The sequence below is a fragment of the Oxyura jamaicensis genome, chromosome 7 (assembly GCF_011077185.1).
Source record: "Oxyura jamaicensis isolate SHBP4307 breed ruddy duck chromosome 7, BPBGC_Ojam_1.0, whole genome shotgun sequence".
NCBI lineage: Eukaryota > Metazoa > Chordata > Aves > Anseriformes > Anatidae > Oxyura > Oxyura jamaicensis.
Genome location: NC_048899.1, coordinates 36,779,222 through 36,803,766, shown reverse-complemented (window position 1 = coordinate 36,803,766; position 24,545 = coordinate 36,779,222). Strand labels below are relative to the sequence as shown.

Here is a 24,545-nt window from a genome sequence, read left to right as displayed (position 1 = left end):
AGAGTCAGCATTTGCAAAATATGTTTTTATTAGTGTGGCTTTGGTCGTGTTGAAATGCAACATTTTTCTAGACGTATGATCAAGGAACAGTTTCTTGAAGTATCTCTGTGCAAGAAATTTTTCTGTTCTTATATTGCATATGCATTTCAGAAGCATGGTAACTCCCAGAAAGCAATGCCTGTTCTTCTGATCCCTAAAACGCCACGAGAAATGAATTACATTTTTCTTTTCCCCTTCCAACAGACTTTTCTGTTCCAATTAACAGAAATCTATCCCAAATCATCCCAGTTAATCTACCAAATTCAAGTTAATCACGATTTCCAGAACATGTCTCACTTCTGAGTAGCTACCGAAAGTGGCAACCGGGCTCCTGAGTTTGCACATTGCCAAAAGGGCTTTCTGGAAATGTACCCTGAGATTACTTTACTAAGGCAGTCTGCCTTTACAGACTCGCAGTGCTCTTATAGGCGGTGGTAGGAGCAGTGCTTGTATAACTTAACCAGCAAGTACAGGTTTTAGTTAGCAGCGAACCAGTTAAAGGAAAAACAAAGTAGTTTTTTAAACCAATTCTAGCTCCACTTAGGCCTAAATTATTTTTTTTTTCTTCAGAAATGGGCATTTTAATATGTCACTTTTCAGTTCCAGCTCAATAAACAACCATTTATTTATAATTTTAAAGCAATCTTCAGCCTAGTCAGGTAAGAATTATTTCAAAAGAATAAAAACATTTTCATTTCCCATCACTGCCAAGAATGAAAAGAACATGAGTTATGAGTCTTGCTATGTTGTCTTAAGTTGATTACTATGGAATGATTAAAAAACTAGCTGTGCTGTCATAGCAGAAGAGTACATTATAAGTGTAATAACAGCTTAGGGATACAATCCATCAATGCCGTACTTGGGAGAAGAAAAAAAGTTGATCTATTTCTTTGGTCATCATTTTCAGCATATTAGATGACAAATAATTGTACATTCATCAATAACAATAGATTAAAGTTGAAATGATTTATTGCTATTACACTGCTGGTACGATAGAGCACCAGGTCACTCAAGCATTGATGGGGTCTGTATTTAATTTTCACGGGTCTCTTAGCAGAAATAATAGACAGAGAGGAAACCACCTGAAACAAGGTAGATCAAAGTTGGTGACAAGTGATTTGTAGGTTTGTTCTGCGGGAGAGGTGGGCTAGAGGTGGCAACACTGCTGCTCGGCGCTCTGAACCGCTACGTTGGGTGGCTCCCCGCATCTTTGCTTGGCCAAGCAGCCTCAGGAGAAAATGTTGAGCGCCATTCCTGAGGGTCAGGGCGGTTAATAAGGAGAAAATTATGGCAAAACTTCTTTTTTGATGTGAAAATTCTTTCTTGAAGCATTTTTATTTACTCTTAAAACAAGACAGGAGGGAAAACAGCACCATTTTTCAAAGGTGTGGGTTGGACTTGTCAAAAAACACAGAGCACGATACTTTGGCGTGGGCTGATACCAGTTCAAACTTAGTTTTTCTCGGAAGACTCTCTCCACCAAAACTTTGTGCACAAAGCAGTGCTTTGCAGGTAGCACTGCTGCCCCGTCTGCCTCCCGGGAGTCACCAGCTCCAACGTGGGTGAGCACGTTGGTTGCCTCTGTCCAAAGACCTCAGGACTTCCATTGCAATTGCCTCTCAACTGCAGTTTTTACAATGAGACAGTGAGGTTTCAGCCAAGGAAAACTTGTACATTTCTTGGCTTTTGATGCAATTTTCATGAAACTGAAACTCTGCCTAGAAGAAGATATTTTAGGATTAGTGTTAAATATGTTTAAGAACTTTCTCTGCGTTCATAGTACAAAAGCCACCGTTGAGCATAATGGGGAGAGAAGGGCCGCTAAAAGTCACGATCTCTCGTTCCCATTGGCCAATAATGAAGAGCAACAGCTGTTTTGATAATATTTAGAGTGACGTAATTCCAAACCAATCGTTAATAAACCATTGTAACCTCTCAATGAAATGAGAAAGAAGACAGAGAATAGCTCTCCTGGTCCAATGCTGAAATGTTGTCATTGCTGGGAAGAACTTGAGTCTTCTGTGTGCATATCGTGTACTACCTAAGGCTTTAGGATAGGTATGAAAAATGCTGATCAAATTAAAGAGGATTGTAATTTCCTTAATAAGAATGTCTCTAATTGGCTCTAGGATTTTTATTGATTTATTTTTGATCCAATTTATAGGTTTGTCTTAGTACTGTCAATATATTTAAATATAACAGAGCTGAATTCAGCAATAGGTGACTCAGAAATAATCCTAAACTATCGATACTACTAATAAACTAATGTACTGAGATAGTTTCCCTAACTTTGGAAAATTAATTGATTGTCTAAACAATCTGCCTGGTGGTGTTTATAATTTGTAAAGGAGCTGGGATAATAGGAGTAACTCTTTATTTTAAAATAGCAATTGAATCCACGTGTTTTTTCCAGGCAAAGCTCTATGGGGAAGAGTGCCCACTCTGCCCCTCTGGGATGCAGTCAGAATCTGCATATGCTAATGCCCCTAAGTTTGAGTAAGTTATATGGGGTCTTTAAGCTACAGAAATATCGGGATTCATGCTACTGCAAACATGCATACCTGCCAATAATTTGCCAAAATTAAGTGACACGAACAGTGAGAGTTTTAATTTTCTGTCCAGTCAAATCTTAGTATATCACACTCAATTTTCCTTCCTCAGTAATCTCAATAATTTCCCACCTTGCTCATGATGAATGTCTTGCCAGTTCCTGCTCAGTCCTTCCACTTTACACAACCTAATTAAAGAAAACATTCCATGATTGCCTATTTTTCCTCATGCATGACAACCTATTATTTTTTCTACCACCTGATTAGGGCTTTATTATCCTTGGATTTAGATTGATTTGCTGGGCACTTTAATAAAACACTACTTGGTTTGATTTAAAGGGCTACAGGTTTCCGTCATTCATAGAATTACTCGTACAAGTAACTCGCACGTGAAGTGCTGGATAGTCACCGTGAAAAGGGATTTGAGGGTACCATGATACAAGAAATGAGAATCACAGGTGGAGTTCCAGTTGTGTATGTTTTTAATCTTTCTATTGTAAGCAGGCAGGAGAGGACGTTTTGCAATATAATTTGTCAAGAGTGATAAATCTGTTTCATCATTTCTGTCAAGAATGGATCCCGTGTATTAAAACTACTATAAATATTTTCTCCAGATAAACCAAAACTTTCATATGATTAAATAATAATACATTTATGATGACAAATTACATTTACCATGTGTTATCTGAAATGCGAGACAAAATTAGGTAGTTAAAGTTCAAATGGATGGAGATCAGTTTTGATTTAAAATCAAAGGAATTTTATTAAGTAAATGAGATTTTCATCATTATTCTGTTATATCTAACATTCTCTCCTTTCAGAAATATTACTTATGAGCTAAGACAATTTAAAATAAGAACTGAGCTGATATTATAGCAAAATGTAGTTCAGCAAAAAAGTTCAGGAGCAGCTAAATATCTCGGCAGTGCCTGTCACCTTGTGGATGACTTCTTGCTTTGGCACGACGAGGAGTGCTCTGCAGCCTGCTCTGCCTGCCCTGGGGAAGCGATGCCCTGGGCTTCCTTCCTTGGCCATTTCTGCCTCATTGTGCTTTCTTCCGGAGCACTTTCTGATGGGGAAGGTGCAGCCCTGCTTCCCCGAGCTCCTGCTGGAGGTCTGCATATCGAGAAGCTGGGAGAAGGCAGCAGGGCTTTGCTGCAGCCCGTCAGCAGGCTTAGGTCAATAAAACAGATGGCAGTAGATGAATATTGGCACATCAGCCTTTGTTTTCAAAAAAATCTAGTTGTTTCAGCATTTGCTACTGTACAAATTTTTATTTTTTTTTATATTTTTTTAATTTTTTTTTTTTCAGTCTCCTTAAATGGCATGGAACTTGCTTACCTAAAAAATGTCTGCAAGATAGCCAGCACCGAATTTTTGCATTTAAGGGCTTGCTAATAGGAAAGCGGCAGCACGTGACATTCCTCTTTGTCAGCCCGATCCACTTGAGGAAGTATGTAAACTTAGGCACGGTTTCGTATCTTCCAGGTAGGAACTTCTACACTGTCCATGTAAAGTTTATATATTATGAAAGTAACTTTTAGCTGGCAAATTGGAAATTTAGCTGGAGAATGGAAAGAGCTTCCCTGAAGGGGACAGGAAGCTGGTTTACTCATTTCCCTACTTTCTGGGCACTTTGAGAAGTCAAAAAAAGAAGGGGTGTGTGCTTGCAAGGACACAGGCTGTGGTGACGATTATAGTCAGAATGAACAAAAGGATCCTATAAAAGCCAAGTGGTAGTGCTAAGGAGACTTAATGGTTATAAACTGGTAGCTATTAGGTTCTAATTACTCTTAAATAATTACTGAATGGAATAGTAAGTGTTGTTAGCTTACTTTAATATTCAGCAAAAAGCATTGCCTCCAGTGATAATTTACTGTTTCTTCAGCTATAATCTATACACATGTAAAAGTGAACTACTTCATAAACATCCTTAATAAATCCAATTATTGTCAGGATTTTGTGGAGGAGACCTATGCAGTGTGTGCCCGTACTGTGCTGGCATCTCAGTGAAACTACTGGTCCACTTCTAAAAGCAAATATAAATACTGAAAAAGGGGGGAAAAAAAAAAGGAAATGAGCAAACATAAGAAGTGGAGAACAGAAGTTGGATGTGCAAGTATGGTTCAGATTTCCAGAATGTGGGAGCACCATTATCGCTCGTGTGCTGTACGCGTTGTCTGCAGAGCTGTGATTTCACATGCAAGCGTCTCTGTTGGTGACTGTGCCTTAGTGGCAGGCACATATATATTCTCAGAAGGAGCAGATTACTTTGTCCTGGCTTAGTTGCTTAATTTATTTTGGATCATCTTTGGCGAGTTTGTATAAGTCTCTGCCCCCTGCAACTGACTCGAGACCTCATTTTTCTCCTAAAGGAAACGGGTCTGGGTTTTGATGTACCAAGAATAAAAGCCTTATATAACTTCAGAGCATCATGTAATATCCTGAAAAATTTGGAAGCCTTCAAAGTCCCCAGATTGAATGAAGGAGGACTCTATTTGCGACAAATGTATATTTTCCATCAAATGTCCAGTTGCAATATTCTTTTCCTTTATTTTTTGCTTCAGAACCACTGAACAGCTGATCCTCGGGTGCCATAACCATCAAATAAAGGAACACCAGATAATGGTGAATATTTCTCTATGCTGCATCTCTTCGTATGGTGCTCACCTTTGGGAAGCCTTTTAATTATCTCTGTTTTGTGGATTAAATTCTTAAATTTCTACTTCTGTACATTTCATTCTGCTCATTTCAGGGCTTTAAATTTCTCTTCAAATATCGAGATTGCCACTGCCACGACATTTCCAAACCTAGTGCAGCTCTCAGTCTACCATCTGCCTCTGGAAGGTGAATTTCTAATATATTGCTGAAATCTCTCTGCGTACGGCTTGGTTACATTTCTCAGTCTTTACAGCAACAGCCTTTTCTCTGTATTTTCTGTTTTCCCTTTGAACTAAAAGCATTGGGTCTATTTTGATGTATCCTGTGTGCCAACGTGGCGCGGAAGCGATGAGGGAGGACGGAGCGCTGTAGCTTTATTGGATTAGCGGGATAGGCAGGGGCAGTGCCGAAATGATTTCTTTCTCCTCCTCAGCTCTCACCCAAGCCCTGGTCCTTCACCTCATCTAGTGGAAGCGTACGGCTTGGCTTATGGCCTTCCTGTTAGTCCTGAATTTACATTTTACTCCTTTGCTGAGAATATCTCGCTCCAGATGAGAAGATGCTTATAGAAATCCTCACTGACCTTTGAGCAATGAACTTTACGAGGTTGGTACCTCATCGCAGAGGGGAACAGGGGCCCACCAGGTCTTTGCCTGGCAAGCTCAGGTGCACATACACGCTGTCTGCTCAGTTACCCACCGCCAGTCCCCAGATTTCACTTTTTATTCACGTAGGAGGATGCACACCCCGGGGCTGAGAAGGATGGAAAAGGGAAGAGAGAAAAAGGAGCACCGGAGCTTATTGCCAGCTCTTCTAAATGTAGCCCTGCATGCGTTCAGCATGCATTCATCTCGTTTTCTTTGATTTTGCCTGGGAGTGAGAATGGCTAACTTTTTGCTTTTCTATTTGTAATAACGAAGCGTTCCTGATGTGGACAATTAGCGACTTTTTGTTCTTTGGAAATTATCTAGGTGCGTCACTCAGCAGTCGGCACAGCTGCAGCGCCAGCCAGCTCTGTGCCAACGGCGCGCTGGCTAATTCGTGAAAAGAATCAGCTAGGCCTGTACTTAGCGTGGCTTTATTTAATTTCACATTTCTTTCTCCTTCTCCTTCTTATTTTTTATTTTTTCCCCTTGCAATTTCAACTTGCTCACAAAAGTGCGCAGAGCAAGAGACGGATAGGCAGAGTGAGAGGGCAATCACGGCTCGAGACGGTGAGCTGCAGCTCTGCCGGAGCCTGGGCTGCTCTTATTCCTTTTAACATCCTGACATTTATCAAAGGATTCGTTTTTTTACAAGTATTGTTTGTCATTGAAAGAACTCCAGAGAATCCTTTTTTTTTTTTTTTTTTTTGAAAGGTTTGCACGCCAAACAGCTTTTGGCCTTGAGCTATTTTAAAGGTGGGCAGAGAGAGAGACCAAAATCTCCATTTAAACATCTTCATGTGATACTGTATGTGCATAACCCAATTTTTCCTTCCTCCAGCGCTGGATAAATACACTGTTTCAGTGCTCTACCATTTTTAAACTTCATCGTCGGAGATAATCACCCAAATACATAACAACAACATCATACAAGCACGGGAAAATATGTCTGAAATTTCCTTTTTATTGTAACGTAAGATAGCGCTTCCAAAATCCCAAACTGAATTGCTTTTCAGTAGATAAGCATCAAAAAATACATTTCCTGCTTTCGGTGAAGGTGCAATAAGGTGCTATATCAGTGTAATAGTTCAGAATGATATGCTCTACTAGTATTTTGATGAATTACATGATTATAGCTAAAATGAACACTTTCATCATGCCTGAATTAATAATGGTGGTATGATTTGGCAAGTACTCCCGCAGTGTTCTTTACCTCATCACTTCAGAAGACGGAGTTTTCGAGCCCATCCTTTGTCTCGGTGAAACACAGGAATCCTTTACAGTTTAAAAACACAAGAAGCAAGAGAAATGTGACAGCTTTAAAAGGGAAAAAGAAACTAATGCATGCATACCTTCTCAAGCTCATCATGGCTTAATTGGTTTATTTTTCACTGCCTTATCCGACGTCTAAGGCACCTAGTGCTGTGTCAAAAAGAAAAAGATCAGTATTTTTTGTGCGTGTGAGAATAGATTTACTGTATTTTATTTCAAATAATGTGTTTCCAAATGACTCTAAAGACCTTATAAGGACATCATTTTCTGTTAGACCATCGGTTTTGCTTCAGAACTTGGGCAATCAGTGCGTTCCCTTCTGTGTCTCCCACATTAGTTAGCATATGAAGGAACCCACACCACGATTTTACTTCTTTTGAGGGAAGCTGTGTATCGATGTGCCCGTTTTGGGCTCCTCCGGGTGGTCCAATACTGGGCATATAAAATTTCCCTTGGGGGGGCTTCAGTAATATTGCAAGTCTGTACATTGGTGCCGCACAGAGAAAAACCCGCGCTGCTGATGCCATTATAATATTATTTAGTTGATAATAAATGAAGGCTCTGAGTTTTTACAGCTGTCATCTCGTACCTTTAATGGGAATTAATTTTAATTGAAATAATAATAATAATCAATCTGCTGTAGATAGGAAATGTAAACTTTTGCGGGCTATTGTGGAAAATGGTGATGTACGATGTAGCAAAAACATCTGGAGCAGATGTTTCTGTAATTATGACACACTCGATGATCATGCTGTGTTCAATGGCCTTCGTTGGTACCCCTCGAAGCTGGGTAATATGACAAGCTTGTGCTGGTGCACTGAACTGGAAGAGAGGAGATTCTTTCTGGGGCAAGACCTGTCCACTCTGTTTTCCTAAGTGCTTTCTGACCATTGAATTTCTTCTCTTGGTTAATTATTATCTTCCATGCTTGTATGAAATAGTAACTTTATGCCATGAAATATCTCAAGTCTGCTGATGCAGAAAGTCAAGCAAACATTAACATGCACACTATTTGATGGACCCATGGTCGGAAAGGAAAAGCTGTATTTGGTGCAAATGAGATTATAAGGAACATCACGAGGGGTTTGGTATGGTCGTGTGTGCTGTGATCTCTAAAGGAGCACATGACTTTGTACCTTTGTATTTAAAGAATCTAATTTTCAAAGGTAAAAATGTATGGGGGACTTAAGAGATCGGACACCTCAAATGAAAACAGAGGAAGTTTAGCTCGAGTGCTTTACATATCTTTCATCTTGTGCTGTTAGAAATCTCAGCATAACCCCTCTGTTGGCCCATGGTTGGCAGTGACAAGAGCCAGGCTTCTAGTCCCTGCTCAGTATCAGTCCAAATGTCAAGCAGAAACTTGGCAGAAGAAAATTAAGCTATGTGGATGCTTAGTGAAATGCAGTACCTCACTCACAATACAGATGGACCAAAAAAGTGCTATTTTAAAACATTAACCTGGTGACTAAAGAAGGTGATATCCAACAACCAAGCCCCTCTTTCCCTCGTTTCAATAAGAGCATTTGACAACCTCTTCCATTTCCTGGTGGGACCTAAGTCAAGCCAGGTGTCTTGCTCTCTGCAATAACCCCCCTTTGGAAGCACGTGCTTGTCAAAGCCCGGACTTTTGCCCCTTATCCTAGGGTGGGCAGGGAAACATCCTTCAAACTGCAGATGCTGTGTGCTACAAGGTGCTCCCAGTGGAACAGACCCAACTCAGAGAGAGAACAAAATGCCAGCTGGGGGACATTTGAGACTTGTTAGCTCACCTTCCCAATTTCACGTCTGTCTGCAGCAGGTTCCTTCTCCATTTGCCTCCCAGCCGCCAGTGTCTCATACAGCCACCGCTCTGGGGGGTTTGTGGTCAGTGCACGCTACGTGACTTACTTTATTATTATTATTATTATGTTTTGGGGCAGGATATATTAATTTGTGGCATTCTAATAGTGTAAAATCTGTTAATAACTTGCGTATAGAGGCATGGACCCAATATAGCTGCTGTTATAATGAAAGAAATTGTAATGCTGAATTGATTTCTCCTATGGAAATACCAACAATATAAATTACAATGTCACTAGAATAAAAGAGGGGGGAAAAGCCCTTTTTACAAGCCTCAGGATGATCATTTATAAATAAACTAAAACTAAGAAGCCTTAACAAAAAATCCCTATGGAATCTGACATTAATAGCCTTTGCTTTTAATCTGATACAATAAATCTTGCAGCTCTGTATCCACAACAGAAATAACAGAAAGCAGGCCAAGCTGGAGTAGGTACGGGGGAGTCGGAGAGAAACAGGAGAGAAACATACCCTTTCTTTAATAGAAAGTGTCTGGTGATTTTCTGGTATTCCAAAACCAACAAGCCATTGCTGCCAACTCGCTGCCAATCAGCTCATTCCGAAATAGGGCTGATGGTTGGGCTCTGCCTAGAAGTGATGCAGCATTGCTAGAGTTTCAAAATCTGAGTGGTCTTTGGCATTTTCAGTGTTCGTTTGGAGGGCTAGTCGTCAGACCCCAGGGCTGTAACTACCTGTGGAGCTCAAGGGTCCAGCTGCCTTGTGAACTGCGGTAGGTGAAAAGGAAATCTGAAGGTACAATATCAATTGTTTTTATAATGTTATCAGTTTTTGAGATAGTTTTTGACCAGAAGCAAGGCTACTGCCAAAAACTTGTCCAGATAGAGGTTGTTGTGAGTTTCTGCAGTGTAAATAGTGTCAGAGAGAAGTTTGAGTGGCGGTCTTCTGTGCCGTGTGGTAGCTGCAGGACAGGATGCGAACAGGTCCTTAACCATGTGCTAGTGCGTGAAGAAGCTCAATCTACGACATACATCGCAAACCGTGAACGGTAGTTAGGGAATTTCATAGCCTCATAGTACTGCCAACACCCTGTAGTCAAAGATCTTTAGCTAAATATGAAAAAGATATCATAGAAGTATCTTAAACTTCTGACAAAAATAAGCCTCCTTATTGGTCTGCCTTAAGTATACTCCGAAGAGTCTTGAGGTTGAGAGTGATTTTCTCAATAGTGATCAGGCCCTGGATTTCAGATTTATTCATTTATTTTAAATTTTATCGATTTATTTATCTATTTTTCCAGATATACCAACATCTTGGATAACCTTGTGTTTTAAATCTTGGTAATGTAAGAATAATTACCTTTTTGGTTTACCAACAACCGCAATGAGGAGCACTAATACATCTCCAGCACATTTTGTCTTTCTCTACCGGCCATTGTCAACCTAGAAGGATTTGGATGGGAACACATAGGTTTGTTGGAGATAGTTATTTCTTTTTCTTGCAGTAAAAAACCTTTTTTTTTTTTTTTTTTTTTTTTCTACAAGACGGGTGAATTCAAAATGATGGCAGCTCCATCAAGAACCTGCTGACACATTGGCCCAAATTTGAGCAAAACACTTCATTTTAGGGAAGATCTTTAAGCAAGCTGCCCATCCCTTTAAACTCTTTTGTGTGTTAAGTGAAGAACAAATATCCTGTTCGTGCACAGAGTTTCCAACACATTGTGGCTTAAATAGAATTAAAAATTAAAGGCCAACACCACAGGGATGTAAACGTAGAAACGTTATAGGACCAACGAATGTTGTTATTTCTCAAAAAAAAAAAAGGGAGATCTCATGGCTTAGAGTAATAAATATTTATATATATTGAAATTTTAAATTATTTGGCAATCTCTATGATTGGGCAGATAAATACACATAGCTGATTCAGTCCCCTGACAGTGACTGAATGTAATGCCTTTGGACAAAGCTATAAATCAAAGACCTTCCTACCAAGAACTTCAGAGGCAGCTGGACATAGACACGTATGGTAGAATTTGTTCTGCTCTGTGTCTGAACAGCAATTTCACATGCCACAGCACTGTGTGTATTTTTTTCTCAGTTTAGAGTGTTATTTTGATTGCTTGGGATCATGCAAATAGTTTGTATTGGATCTGACGAATGTAAATGCAAAAATATCACTGAAAAAACTTAGACAAGAGAAACCTTACCTTCCTCTTGGGCATTTTTGGCATTACAAATCATATCAACATCTATGGAGTATGTACAGATCTCCAGTGTTGGACATACTTCTGCTCAGTTTTGAAGATCTTTACCAGGGGAGACATGCCAAAGCTTTTTCTGTAGAAATTTGAATAACAGTAACAGAGAAGTGGCATAGTCTCAAGTCTGTTCCTAAAACAGGAAACCCACAAAGTCAGCAGCTTGGTTGACTTGTGCTTTCTGGAATGTGAAAACATCTGACCAAAATTGTATTAACTGAAGATGAAGTGCAAAAATGAAATTTCACCCTTTCGCAGAGAGCAGCCCTGCCAGGAGCGAGCATTACTCCATCGTCATGCACTCGGCTGTAATTGCCCATCTGACGGCGAGCTCGGAGATTAACATCGCAGCTCTTGAGCCATGGACTACATATGCCAGACCGCTGCGTGTTGTGTCAAGCCACTTAGGCATGTACCGTCAGTGTGCCTAGTGTTACTAAACGCTCTTATTTTTAGGTCACACAGATGCAGATCGTCCTGAATATTTCTCTGGACAAACTGCTAATCGCTACCTTGTTCAAAATCTGTTGGACATTTCCTATGTGCTGCATCCAAGGGTGATTTTTTTTTTTTTAATTTTAAAAAAAGCAATACAAGCAATAATAAGAAGCTCACTTATGAGGCCTGCATAAAATGGTGTATAAAACAACCAAGTACTGTAAATTAAACATGATACTCATTACATAAATACAATTATATTTATCAGCCTTTTATAGCCACACAAAGCATTTACCAGTTAGAGTTATTTTGTAGTAGATAATTCCCAATTAACTTTTACTACTTTATTTTTGCTAATTTAGTTAGATTTAATTTTTCAAATAAAAAAATAATAAAAAAAACTGTATCAAATGGCATCTCTAACTATTACACTGGAGATGAGATATAATTAAAATGTTATGTATGTGGAATTGCAACTGATGGGAACCTCAGCTTAAACTCTTACTTTTGTCTTTATTTGATTGTTGCCTGCATTGCTCAGATAACATGATTGGATTGCTAGATGGCTGTGTGCCCATGGTGCCAGCACCAGGAGCTCAGAGCAGGGAGGGAAGGAAAGAGCTTGAAAGGAAAATTACCTGGAAAATCAAACAGGTCAAGGTCTGGCTTTATATTTGCTAAGGAATCCTACAAGAAGTCCTTCTCCAACCATGCCATTTTCTTCTAGAAAGCCTTAGCCTGAATTGTGGTGGTGCACTGGTCAAAGAAGACTCTTGAACCCTTTCTAATTTTGCTGCATTTTTTAAAGAAATCCTTCAAAATGAAATGAAGGACAACTCTGAAAAGGTTTCCAACCTAGTTTTTACTTTTACAGATTTTACTTTTTCTTGAAAGTTATGGCTTAAAATCTGTCATGCTGTTGGGTTTAGATATTGAAATCCTACTACAGACATACCCGTGTCTCAAATCTCCCATCTGTAAAACCGGAATAATCTGAGCAGTCTCCCAGAGAAGAGAAGGGCTGTAATGTGTGGGAAGTGCCCTGATACTGATCCTGCGGGGCACATTGTGAGATGGCTCCAATGCTAATATGTCCTTTAACTTGGCAGGGTTAAACACGCTGATGGCTGTTTGCCACTGATGTGGCCTTACAGCCTTCGGTACGGGACTTGGCTCGGGGGCTCGGGGGAGTGGGGTGTCTCTAAACCCCGGGCCATCGGGTAGACATGCTCGGTGGTTTTTCACTGGAAATGTGCAATATTTTTAGACCAAGCCTCTCTTAATTTCATCCATCACTAATAATTAAAATGTGAAGGCAGTGTTGCTAATTGTGTTTCAAACAATATAGTTTTAAAATAAAATAAATGCAAACTCCAAGTGTTCGACACGGCTCGAAGACAAGAATTAATGTGTTTCACCAGGGTGGGGGAAGTTACGCTGATGGTAAGCATCAGAGCTATCTTTCTAAAGGCGAGAACAGTTACAGACCCCACTGTTCATTACTTTGGATGTGTCACATTTGCTAGTATGACAAGATGTATTATAGTCGAGGAATTTTAGAGATGGAGAGAAATACACATGTATGTTGTTTATTTGATTTTTTCAATATTTTTTCCTTTCTGTACTACCCTGGCCAACCTTGGGATAATGGAATTATTTTATGCCTACTGCACTATCATCAGGCTTTGGATGGCTGCACAAAGGCCACTGGCAACAGAATAAGATGGCTGTAAAAAAATGCAAAAAATTGGGATAGCAAAAAAAAAAAAAAAAGAAAAAAAAAAGAAAAAAAAATAATAAAGAAGGTATAACCAATAACTTGCCCTTAAATTTAAAAGGAACTAAATGAGGAACTTCTGGACAATTTATCTTGCTGTTTACAGATAACAAGTCACTTTGTTTTTATGTGCTCAGTCTAGTATTCCATAATTTATTTGAAAGAAGATGAGAAATAATGTAGATAAATGATGAAGTGTCAGGGTCTGACGCTCTTAAATGAAGCTATTATGGTCAAAGAGAAAACGTAAAACCTGCGGCTCATTATGAGAGCGTTCTACTTGTCAGTTAAGTGAAAAGGCCTGGAATGATTTCCAGTTTATTTGTCATTGCAGTTATTAAAGCTGTCTTTTTGGTGCCATGAAAATGAATTGAAGACTTTATTCGAAGTAAATTTGTACTAAAGCTTTCAGATGTATCTTATGTGAGTTCAGTGAGGCAAGAAAACAGCTTAAAAGCTGAAATATTACAAGGAGGCAACTACTGAAGTCCTGAAACACACAAGAATATAAAGTCTGAGGAAGTTACACAAATAAATGAAGTATTTCATCTCTTGGGAAATAAAGCTTAGTTTTACTATATTGTACACTTAGACAAAGAAATCAGCCCTTGTTAGTGGCAGCAAAATATTGTCTTTCATGGAACTGTGCCTGGTGCTCACTTTTAGATCAAGCTATTAATTTTGGGACAACTTATCAGAGAAGTGGGGCTCCTTTGCTCCAGTCTGCAACGAGCTTCTTTAAAAATACCACCTCTGAGCCAAAGAGTCAATGTTATGCCAATGGCAAGATGAGTTTTCTTATGGTCATCATGACTAATGAGGTTCGATAGTGGGAGAAAACAGTGCTTGGGAGATACGGGGTTGGTGAGACCAGCCCACTGGGGTCCATTTCCCTAACTGAATGACTGGACATCTGACTACAGGGAATGGGACAATATTGCCATTTTAACCCCTCCTGAACCAGTCTTAAAATGCTTCATGAGCCTTGCGTGGCTTGGAGGTTAGAGTAAAATTTTAATTCACCACAGTCCGAAATCAAGTTAGCTCTACTACTGAGGTGGTCGTTGACACTCGCGTTATTGCAGTCCCTTCCTAAGACTGTTTCTACTGAACTGTAAATCTCGAATTTATGTAGAAATGATTGATAGGTTTATTCTATTCTGTTTTGTCTATTGCTCCGGATTTCTTTTCCAGTAGTCATGTTCTCCACAACTGCTTCATGTTTGCCAAGACAAATTAGTGCAGTTATACTAGGTATGGACTGTCCAAAAGGAAATTAAGAGTCTTTTTTTATTTTAAATTGAAAGCTGTAGGAGCACTAAACAGAATGCTTAACTCCAAGCTCCAGCAGTCTTACAGCAGTATAGTTGACACTTTATTGCAGATATTACAAATGTTATGACATGTCTTCAGGGTCAAGTTAAAAACAAAAAGGGTTCCACATTCTCATCAGAAGTAATCTGTCAGTTTTGTCATCAGATATTATAGCAGCCCTCAGTAGCAGTGTCACAGTCAAGGGTTTATCAGGCTCTGTATATATGTATACATACTCCGATTTCCAGAGGTTTATATCTGCAATAAAAATTCCCTCTGGGCTAAAACTTGGCATTCATAGCCCAAAGGGATTTTTTTAATTAAAAAAAAAAAAAAAAAGTATCAGTGAAGGTTTTTTTGTATGATAAGAACACAAAAAATCTATTCTGCATTTTTAAAATACTTTAAATCTTTTAAACTGGCAGACTTCAAATATTTAAGCGGCCAACTCTCTTTACATAAGAGACCATTAAAAAGGACAACGCAGGAAGGGGATAGGTGGTGGAGTAGACAAGTGCTTTGTGCTCATCGTGAGTATAAGTGTTGAGCATTTGATGAGATGTATAATTAGGAACACATTTCTAAAGCTCTTGGTGTCTCTTTCTATTGAAACTGTGCATGAGGGAATTAGGATGTCTAATGCACAAATATAAATCATTTCTTTCTCGCCACCCTCTGGCATGGTCCTGCAGAACAAGGCTGATGTGGTGTAAGCTGCTTGGATAAATGCAGCCCTGCTGATGCACACATTGCATCTGTTCTGCACAGAAGCAGAAAACTTCATTTTCTACAGCTGCTGGTCTGGTTCTCTTTTGCTCCTCTTTCCATTATAGGTGCAACCAAAATATGCAAAGCGTGGCAGGGACACGTAGAGGGGAAGGTGGAAAAGGAAATCAAGAAATGCCTGTGCAAATGATGACTCTGAAAGGGATACAAGTACTGATGGGCATAGTGCTGGTTAAGGCATTCATTTATTGCTAGGTGATGTTGTAGGGCTGGCCTTTGAGTAACCGGTGAGGAAAGTACGAGTAGTGTACTTTTACTAAAATGTGCTGAAAGCTTGACTATCTCTTATCACTTTGAAAATCTTATCTTTAAACTTTTGTTTGGATGCCAAGTCCAGACCCAGTGCGAGAGTTTGCAAATGCTTTGCCTGGTAGTGTGCTATACTTTGCAAGTACCACCTGCTCCTATTTACAGCCTGTGGCTCAGGGGTGGCAATAATGAACAGGGCATGCTAATGAGTAAGTGGGGGTCTCCATAAAATCCTGGTAAAACAGCAGAAAATGGGCACTACTATGTACCAGGAATGGCGGGGAAACATGACTGTGTTATATGTTTGCAGGTTATATTGCTATTCAGTTGGCTGCTAAGGTAAAACTATAAATTGAGTAAAGAAAACCAACCCTGGGAGTGTTTCTTGCAAAGTCCATGGGGAAATTGTCGTCCGGCAAACACTCATGTGCTCCATTAACACTCGTTCAGCCAAGGGGCAAGAGCAACTAAGGCTTTCCATTGGAAAAGTAAGTGGACTACTGGGAGATGCTTCACATTGTCCATATCTGAGTCCAACAGCATCAGGAAAGCCCTCAAATGTAACGGGAGAACACTCTACAGCGGTGCCTGCTGTGGAGATGCTCTAGAAATATTGACTTAGCACCATCCCTTGTCATTAAAACCTACATTGCTTTTCTTGCTGTAGAAAATGTACACCTTAGTACCATTCTGTGATGTTTTAACATACTTACAGTTTCTGCATCAACTAAGACTAACCGTGGCAAGTTGGATGCTCGCTATTGTGATATAAGGCTGAAGAGATGGAAAAAGAAAGGACTCTCTCAAGGGAAGAAAATAGTCTCAGTAAAGACCCATAACTGCAAATCTACTTTTTAGTAATACTGCTCTATTATCAGAGCCTAAAGGAAATTCATTTAATCAATAATTAAGCTCCTCATCTTCAAGTTGCTCCTAGTATGAATTTTACAGTTAGAAATGGCCAGGAATTTATTTTATGAAGTAGCTGCCTGTCAGAAAAGCCAGAATCATCAAAACCACTAAAACTTGCCAGAAACACATGTATATTTTGTAAAGCTTCTTCAGGTGCAGGATGCTAATTAAAACCAGAGAAAAAGAGAGCAAAATCCACACTAGAAGGACTGGTATCAGATAGCCACCACAACCACTCGCAACTTTAATGAGACAGCATTTAGGTGATAAAGGCATTTCAGACAAAAAACAAATTACTTACTGCTCAGGGTGATCTTTGGCAGCCTCCCCAACTGCATCCGCTCCAATGCAAGAAGAAAAACCGTGCCCAGGTCCTTCCTGCCCTGTGGGTGCCACCCAGCAGCCTTCTGGGCCAGGCTCCTGGGCAGCACCAAGGCATTATTTTTCTGCATTTTCTGTTATACTTAACGTCCTGAGGTGAAGGAACTAATGAATATGAATATAACTATCTAATATAACTAATATCACTGAATATAACTAACGATTCTCATTTTTTTTTTTTTTTCTGCTGTATGGGGAGTGAGAGTGGAGCTCACGGGACCACCAGCCTCCACCATGTTCCCAGTTTGAGCTGGTGTCCAGACACAGAAGATGTTTATTTATTTATTTATTTATTAACCGTATGCAGATCAAAGATGTGTAGAAACACGCTTACCTCAATGTAGGCAAATGGTCCAACGGTTCAGAGTAAAGGAGTAATAACAATGGGGGCTTGTTAAAACGGCATGCTGGAAAACAGGGGATAAAATTATGTTGTTGGTCACCTGCCTTTGCAGGCATTATTTTACAGTCTTTACTAGGGAAAAAAAAAAAAAAAGAAAAAAAGAAAAAGAAAAAAATGTTGTTTTCCTGCAAAATCTTTAGCAGAATGGATTGAATTCAGGTGTGACTGTCCTGCAAGAAGGCAGAGGATGTCACAGTCAGCCTTGGTAGGTGAATTATTAAAGTTCTGTGAGTCTAAGGAATTGTGAAAGCATATATATATATATGTATTTTTTTCTGCCAAACTGCCCAGGGGCAGTACATTGCTGGGTGGGGGGCAGCAGCCCACACTCTAGCATGTGTCCACACAGGCTTGTTTTCAGGGAGGCTTTTGCTGCTTTGGCCACCTCAACACGAACGAGGTGAGGAAGCTGCCCTGTCCTGAGGCAGTCCCACTGCCCCTCTGCTCTCTTGGCTTTCTTAGATACGCCTTCAAGTTCAGCCCTTCACACCAAGTACACTGCATATGTACATCGGTATCATTAAAAATAGAAGTAAACGTACTATTTAAGGATTTCTTACTTTGAAAGCTTGAGTTGCTTTTTGATGACTTGTGTTTAGCGTTGAAATGTTTGTAAGATGGGTAGCACAGTCTCATTGCATCCGTGTGCCTGTAAAGTATTTGTATAATAATGTAGAACTACAATAGTTTTTCAAACATCTGGAAAGCTCTATTACAAAAAAAAAAAATAAAAGTTTGACAGACAAAATTTCAAGAACACATCTAAAATTTAATTTTCGTATGACAGCATTTCCATGTAGACAGGGATTTGCATCATGGTAATGTGCAGGTAACATTGTGAAGCAGGGAAATGGTCTCATTAGTGACTTCATGTAAAACTTCAGTGTTAGTTCAACACACTGAACAGTGCTCCAGTAGTGCTCGCTGCCCTAAAATATGCAAAATTAATAGGGTGCACATTAGTAAAGATGGTTCCAGAGACATCCCAACCTGCAAAGACAGAAATGAGTTAAAGATAAAAATCTATGACTGTTCTTATTTTTTTTTTTTTTTTTTTTTCTGCCTGATTTATCTATAATTCAGGCTGCTTAACTTAACTTAAATACAGATACCACAGCCGGAGTATTTGTTACAGCACTAAGCTGACAAGTACAGAGCACCGGCCATTATTTCTGTTTGAGAGTCAGAGGTTTGAGCGATTCATTTTGTCGCCCGACACTCAGCACCACAATTCCTTGAATTCCCAAAGCTTTTCATACGGCTTCCTCAAGGACAGCTATCATGTCTTAGCTGCTGCAGTGACAGATGGGATACAACGTGTCATGTGATGGATAACGCCGGAGCCACAGTACTTAATCCTTCTAATACTAATAGCGGCATTATCATAGAGATTTATGAGAATGTCAGTTCCAAGTTCCCAGTTCCATTCATGGGTTTTTAAAACTTCAGCTGCAAAAAACATGCATCCATCCCATTAATTCTAATTATCATGGTTCATCTTCTCAGCAGTTTTGTACTCCGGAACCTTTCAGTGCAAATTAACGTACCAAAAAAGTGTATTAATTAATATTTGTAGCTTTTAATTTCTGCGAGAGTGTTGTCTGGAAGCAGCTGGCAGTACAGGGCCGCTGCTATTGAATCTTTGCCAAACAAGTGCAGATGTAATTTTGTTATCTCTTGCTTAGTCATTTACGCAAATTAATTTGAACAATTAGCCTTTTACTGGTCCTTCATGAATCATGCAAAAGGGATCTGCCAAAAAATCGCTGGTTGACAGAAAAGAATTGGTTAACATTGTAAATCTCACAAAAAGGTATTACTACGATTGGGATAAAGTAAAATTCCAGGAAAAATCATAGTGCTTTTTTTGTGCCTCATCTATTTCACTTTATATTTCTAATTACTGCTGGAGAAAAAAAAATCTAATTACTGCTGGAGAAAAAAAAAAAGAATAGTAAGCAGTAGAAATTTGGGAACTTTGTTTTTGGATTAATACCAAAAAAGTTGTTTCTTGCCTAAACATTGTCTTGTCCTCGCTGCTTGTGAAGCTGTGCTGGGTTTCTTCCGCGTGGGTTCGGTGGTGAGGTTGGGCCCTCCAAAGGAGCAGATTTACTCATCGTCTGAAAAAAACCTCAAATCTTTAGTTTCTGTAATCACAGTTCCAGAGGAAGTTTGCTACCTTACCCAAATCTCTCTCCTCTTCATAAAACAGGCTCCCACGTGAACCTGCAGCCTCCAGCTCGAGAGATACTGGGTTTTGCCTTCACGTACCACAAAGCATAAAAAAAACTTTTAGGTAGCTATTGTTGAGAATGATTGCTCGTATGTGAAAGCTAGATTTGGGAAGGTAAACTCAGATGTTTCAAGGAATAGAATCATTGCTCTTTTCTTAAATATCAAACTTATTTTTAGTCAGATAAGCCAAATAATCAAGATCACTGGCAATCGGTGCCATCCAGAGACTTGGAATAAGTTGGGAAGGAAAATCTACCTCCTTTGCTCTTAACATAGACTATATACTCGCATAACTTCTTTTCTCAAAACTTATATATAACATATTTATTTATTTATTTATATTTGCATAAATCTGAGCTCTGTGCTGGGTATTTCTAAATGTAGCCTCTCAGATGACTTTAGTTTTTTGATGGAGGTGCGTGGTGCTCTGCCTGTCCATCAGGCTGTCCGCAGCACCTCTGCTTCTGGTGCTTCCTGGGGCACTAAGGGGACTTGTGATCCTGTTTAGCCTGAGGTTTTCCTGAAGTGTTTGCTGTAGCTGCGTGGATAACTTTGGAACGAAATCCTTGTTTTGTGCAAATCGCACTCCAGCTCAAACAAATGCTGACTCTTTGTTAGCTGAGCCAGCCAGTCCTGTGCAAATTCCATCACTGGCAGGGTAAGGTATGGGTCCCTCTCCCTCTAATTGTTTTTTACAAGCTGCGATTTCACAGTCTGTATTGTTATTTCCATTTGTCCATTTGATTGCGGAGAGAAGAGACCAGATGTTGTGTGACAAATCATAGCTATTTGCAATCTGTTGGAATTCTTATAAATTGTACCGGGGATCATTTTCTGATAACTGATCCTGCAATCACTTGTGCACGTGCATCACTTAGAGCATGAGATGTCCTATTGAAGAGTGTGGATCTATTCATATGCTTAAATTAAGCACGCATCATGCACATTTGTGTAAATGTTTGTGTTGTAAAATATGCTGATATTTAGAACTTGCCTGTTAAACTCACCATTGCATTAATTTACATTTAATCAAATCACATATTATTATTACACTCTAAAACTTGAAATCAGTTAGTGTTTTTCATTATAATAGGATAAGTACAGCTCAAAATTTGGCTGAAGTATATCCTGCAGCAGAGAGATCCAATTCTGTTTACTGTTTGGTAATTCACAACAAATAGTTCCTTCGGTAAGTGCATCAAACCCGACTCCGTTACCCGTCTGTCGTTAGGGTCTATGGCTAATCAAGGAAGTGGTCTCACTGGCACACTGAGAAGAATGAAGTTAGTTCCTCTGTAATTGAAAGTATCAGTAGTAAACTTGGCTGGAGCTTGATTAATGGTATATTAAAATCAGAGTCTTCATGGTGAGTGCTAGATAAGGAGTTTTGGGCAAATTACTTGGTTACTGGGAAGCCTTTAAATTTTAATCATGGAGACACTTCAGCATCATTAGAAACTGAAAAAGACAATGGGCACTGGGAGGAAGTTATGTGAATTGATGTGCTTTTCAATCTCTTCTTCTGTGGCGATATTGAGTGATGCATGGGCTGCAATTGAGAATCCTCTTGCTCCCCATGCCTTTGATTGCTGTTGTTATAATTTAATATTATACAGTTCTTTATGATCGTGGAAATCTGATGAGTTAGTTACAAAAGATGGAAGGTTTTAGTATAAGAAAAATCAGTATAACATCACATTTTTTTTTCTATGCAGTTTGGCTGGGTGGCAAAATGGATGAACGCTGTAAGTTGTGTTTAGAACTAGTGGAAACAGAGAAATGCTCTTTTACACACATGCTTGTCATCTGTTGTGATATTTACATTAGGAATTTCATACATGCATTTACATTTCATTTGGAAGTCCATTCTTAGTGAGCATGTGCATAGCTGTAATCACAGAATCATCGAATGGTTTGGGTTGGAAGGGACCTTAAAGACCACATAGTTCCACCCCCCTGCCATGGGCAGGGACACCTCTCACCGAACCAGGTTGCTCAAAGCCCCATCCAGCCTGGCCTTGAGCATTTCCAGGGATGGGGCATCCACAGCTTCTCTTGGCAACCTGTTCCAGTGTCTCACCAGCCTCTGAGTAAAGAATTTCTTCTGAAAGTATAATGTCTAATGTATAGGGGTGCATGTGAGTAGTATCTGTAAATTATCTATATTTATAGATACATTAGGTACTAGCTTTATGAGAATACATATGGAATGTAGATGTCTCTCCTATGTGACACCCCAAATTCAAACAAGTGCCAAAAAGCTGATAATCAGCACTCAAACAATGCTCTCAACTTGTACAGCCAAAATGCTGAAATTCTCAACATTTTGGAAGTGACAGCATGGGCTATCAAATTATGTCTCCAGCTTTTCCAGGCCATCATAAAATGGAACTGGGTTCATGAAGTGACTAAACTAATGTAGTCAGGTCATTTGTTTGGCTCTGCTACTGCTATAGGAGGACTTATCTCCTTCCTGAAGATGTCATCTAGACATATTCTTCTAATGGTCTGAATTTACCTGTAGCCAGTGAATGCCTGTTCATATTTGCACCAACATTTTCTACAGATTTAACATAGTTTTAGCCCCAGCCTTCATTCATTTTAATGGGCTAAATAGAGCCCTTGGTTTCATCCTTATCACTTGAGGAAGTGTGGACTTTAACCCAGGTATCCCTATTCCATAATTTGATCCATTTTCTTCCTGTGTGTGAAAAATCTGAAGCACCAGGTAGTCCTGACATAGTGTTAACAAGGGTTGGTACAACGGTATGAAAATTTTCCTACTGCTAATGAGAACATTCTTCCCTCCCTGTCATAAGATGTACAATTTGCTGTTGTGTTTGTGGATGCATTACATCAGTGGCTTGTAGTCAGAATATTGTGATTTTTTTTTTTTTTTGCTTTCTTCCAAGCAATAATTCAGGCTGTCAGTAGAAATATTGATTATTTGCCTTTAAATTCATGAACTTGCAATTTTGTATTACTAAATTTTATCCTACTTCTGTCATTGCAGTCTCCCGTCTCATTTAATTTACCTGGGGTCCAGTATTCCTTCGGGTTGGCAATGCCTTCCAAATTCAGGTCATGAAAACAATGTAATTGGAATACTAGCATTCTCTGTCAAAATAATTATCAAAATTGTTAAATAAGATCAGTTCTGACACCTAGGCAACATGGGATTAAAAGTGATTTGTCCAAAGTCACATTGGAGTGCCACGAAGAAGATGGTCTAAATCCCATTGTGCTCTCTGTATTACAGAAACATTCATTTTCTTTCTGAAGCTAAACATGAAGTAGAAAGCTGTAAGCTAGAAAAAGGTTTCTTTCTAGCAAAGATAGATCTTGTTGCAACAAAACTATTAGCAGAAGAAATTTATTCTTGCAATATATGTGTCAGATGCTATAGGAAAACCTGGCGTTTCTGCCCATGCTAAAGGAAGCTCTGAGCCAGTTCTTGCTGGCTGGAAATTCAGGATGTAGGCAACCCAAGTCAAAGCTGCTGGCTACCTCCAGAAGGTACAGTCACAAAGCACAAGATGGTCTTTCCCTGTGACTATCCTGTTCACCCATTCACTTTGTGTTGGGGATGCAGATTAGAGACATTTTTAAAACTAAGAAAGTTTTCACGGAGCAGGGAACTATTTTCCATCCAGAATAGCCATAGGCTAGGAGCTGAATTCTGGACACATGAGAGAAAATACCAGACTGAAAAGTCAGGGAAAGAAACATGTCCTGGCAGGGTAAATTGTGCTTTTTTCCTTTTTTTTTTTTTTTTTTTTTTTTTTTTTTCCCTTTTTTTTTTCTTCCTCTAATAAATGATGTGTACTTAGGGATTGAGAATATTAGAACAAGTCCTAGGGGGATATGGATTTAATGGAAGGGGATGAAGTTGTTGTGGAAACATATCATTTATTAAATTTTCTCATTCAGATGTTTATTATATGATTTATGATGACTTAAGCTTATTATGCGCCCCTCTTTAATTTATCACATAATGATTGTGTGTATGTATATAACTATGCTGAGACTGAATTAATATATTCAGAACAGATACAGTGCTTGAAGAAGCCACTCTGATCAGCTGATCCACCTTCTTTTGCAATGCAGCCCTATAATTTCAACTAGTACCAGGTCATTCCGTGTCGATACATGGTAGAGAATGTAGATGCATTCTATATGCAGCAAATATTTCAGAAATATTCTTAATTTAAGGGATTTTAAAGAGTAGCATCGAATAGCATTGCGATGTTTTTTTGTGTATGCATATGGCCTAATACAAATAGGGCCCTATTCCCAGTGGCATATGGCATCCTACCAGCCTCATTTTATGTTTACCAATGTCTAATTGTAAGCTTACACTAGAGAAGAATTTGAGGCCTATAAACAGCTAACGCTTACCTAATATAGTCTGGATTTACCTCATTGGCCTTGCTGAAGAATCCATGATAGGCATGGATTACTTATTATGTTCAGACTGTTAATATGGAAATAAGTATAAAAAGTTGAACTGAGAGTCTGTGTTGCATTTCAAAAGTTCAATCAAGAGCTGAAGAGTTTACCTGGCTTTGCAGCCCTCTGTATGCCTGAGCCTAGAGCACCCGTGGAGATTACGGAGGCCTCTGAGCACTGACATGTGCTTGGCAGCTCTGTCATGATGCCTCCAGCCCAAGTCCCACCCGGGTGTGTCCTCAAGTCATGTTCAACTCCATCTGGGCATGGCCTGGCTGCTCCTGTGCAAGAGGTGATCAGTACCCTTCCCTTCCCTTCCCTTCCCTTCCCTTCCCTTCCCTTCCCTTCCCTTCCCTTCCCTTCCCTTCCCTTCCCT

General features: G+C 39.4%; 1 protein-coding gene and 1 long non-coding RNA gene across 3 annotated transcripts in view; both read left to right on the top strand.

The window, feature by feature from the left end:
- LOC118170053 overlaps positions 1-24,545 on the top strand; it is a 359,390-nt gene that overhangs the window by 191,189 nt on the left and 143,656 nt on the right. The gene's annotated exons all lie outside the window — the stretch shown is intronic.
- LOC118170055 lies at positions 10,266-12,149 on the top strand. The gene is made up of 2 exons (XR_004752471.1): positions 10,266-10,305; positions 11,484-12,149. It is a non-coding gene; the product is annotated as an uncharacterized LOC118170055 (long non-coding RNA).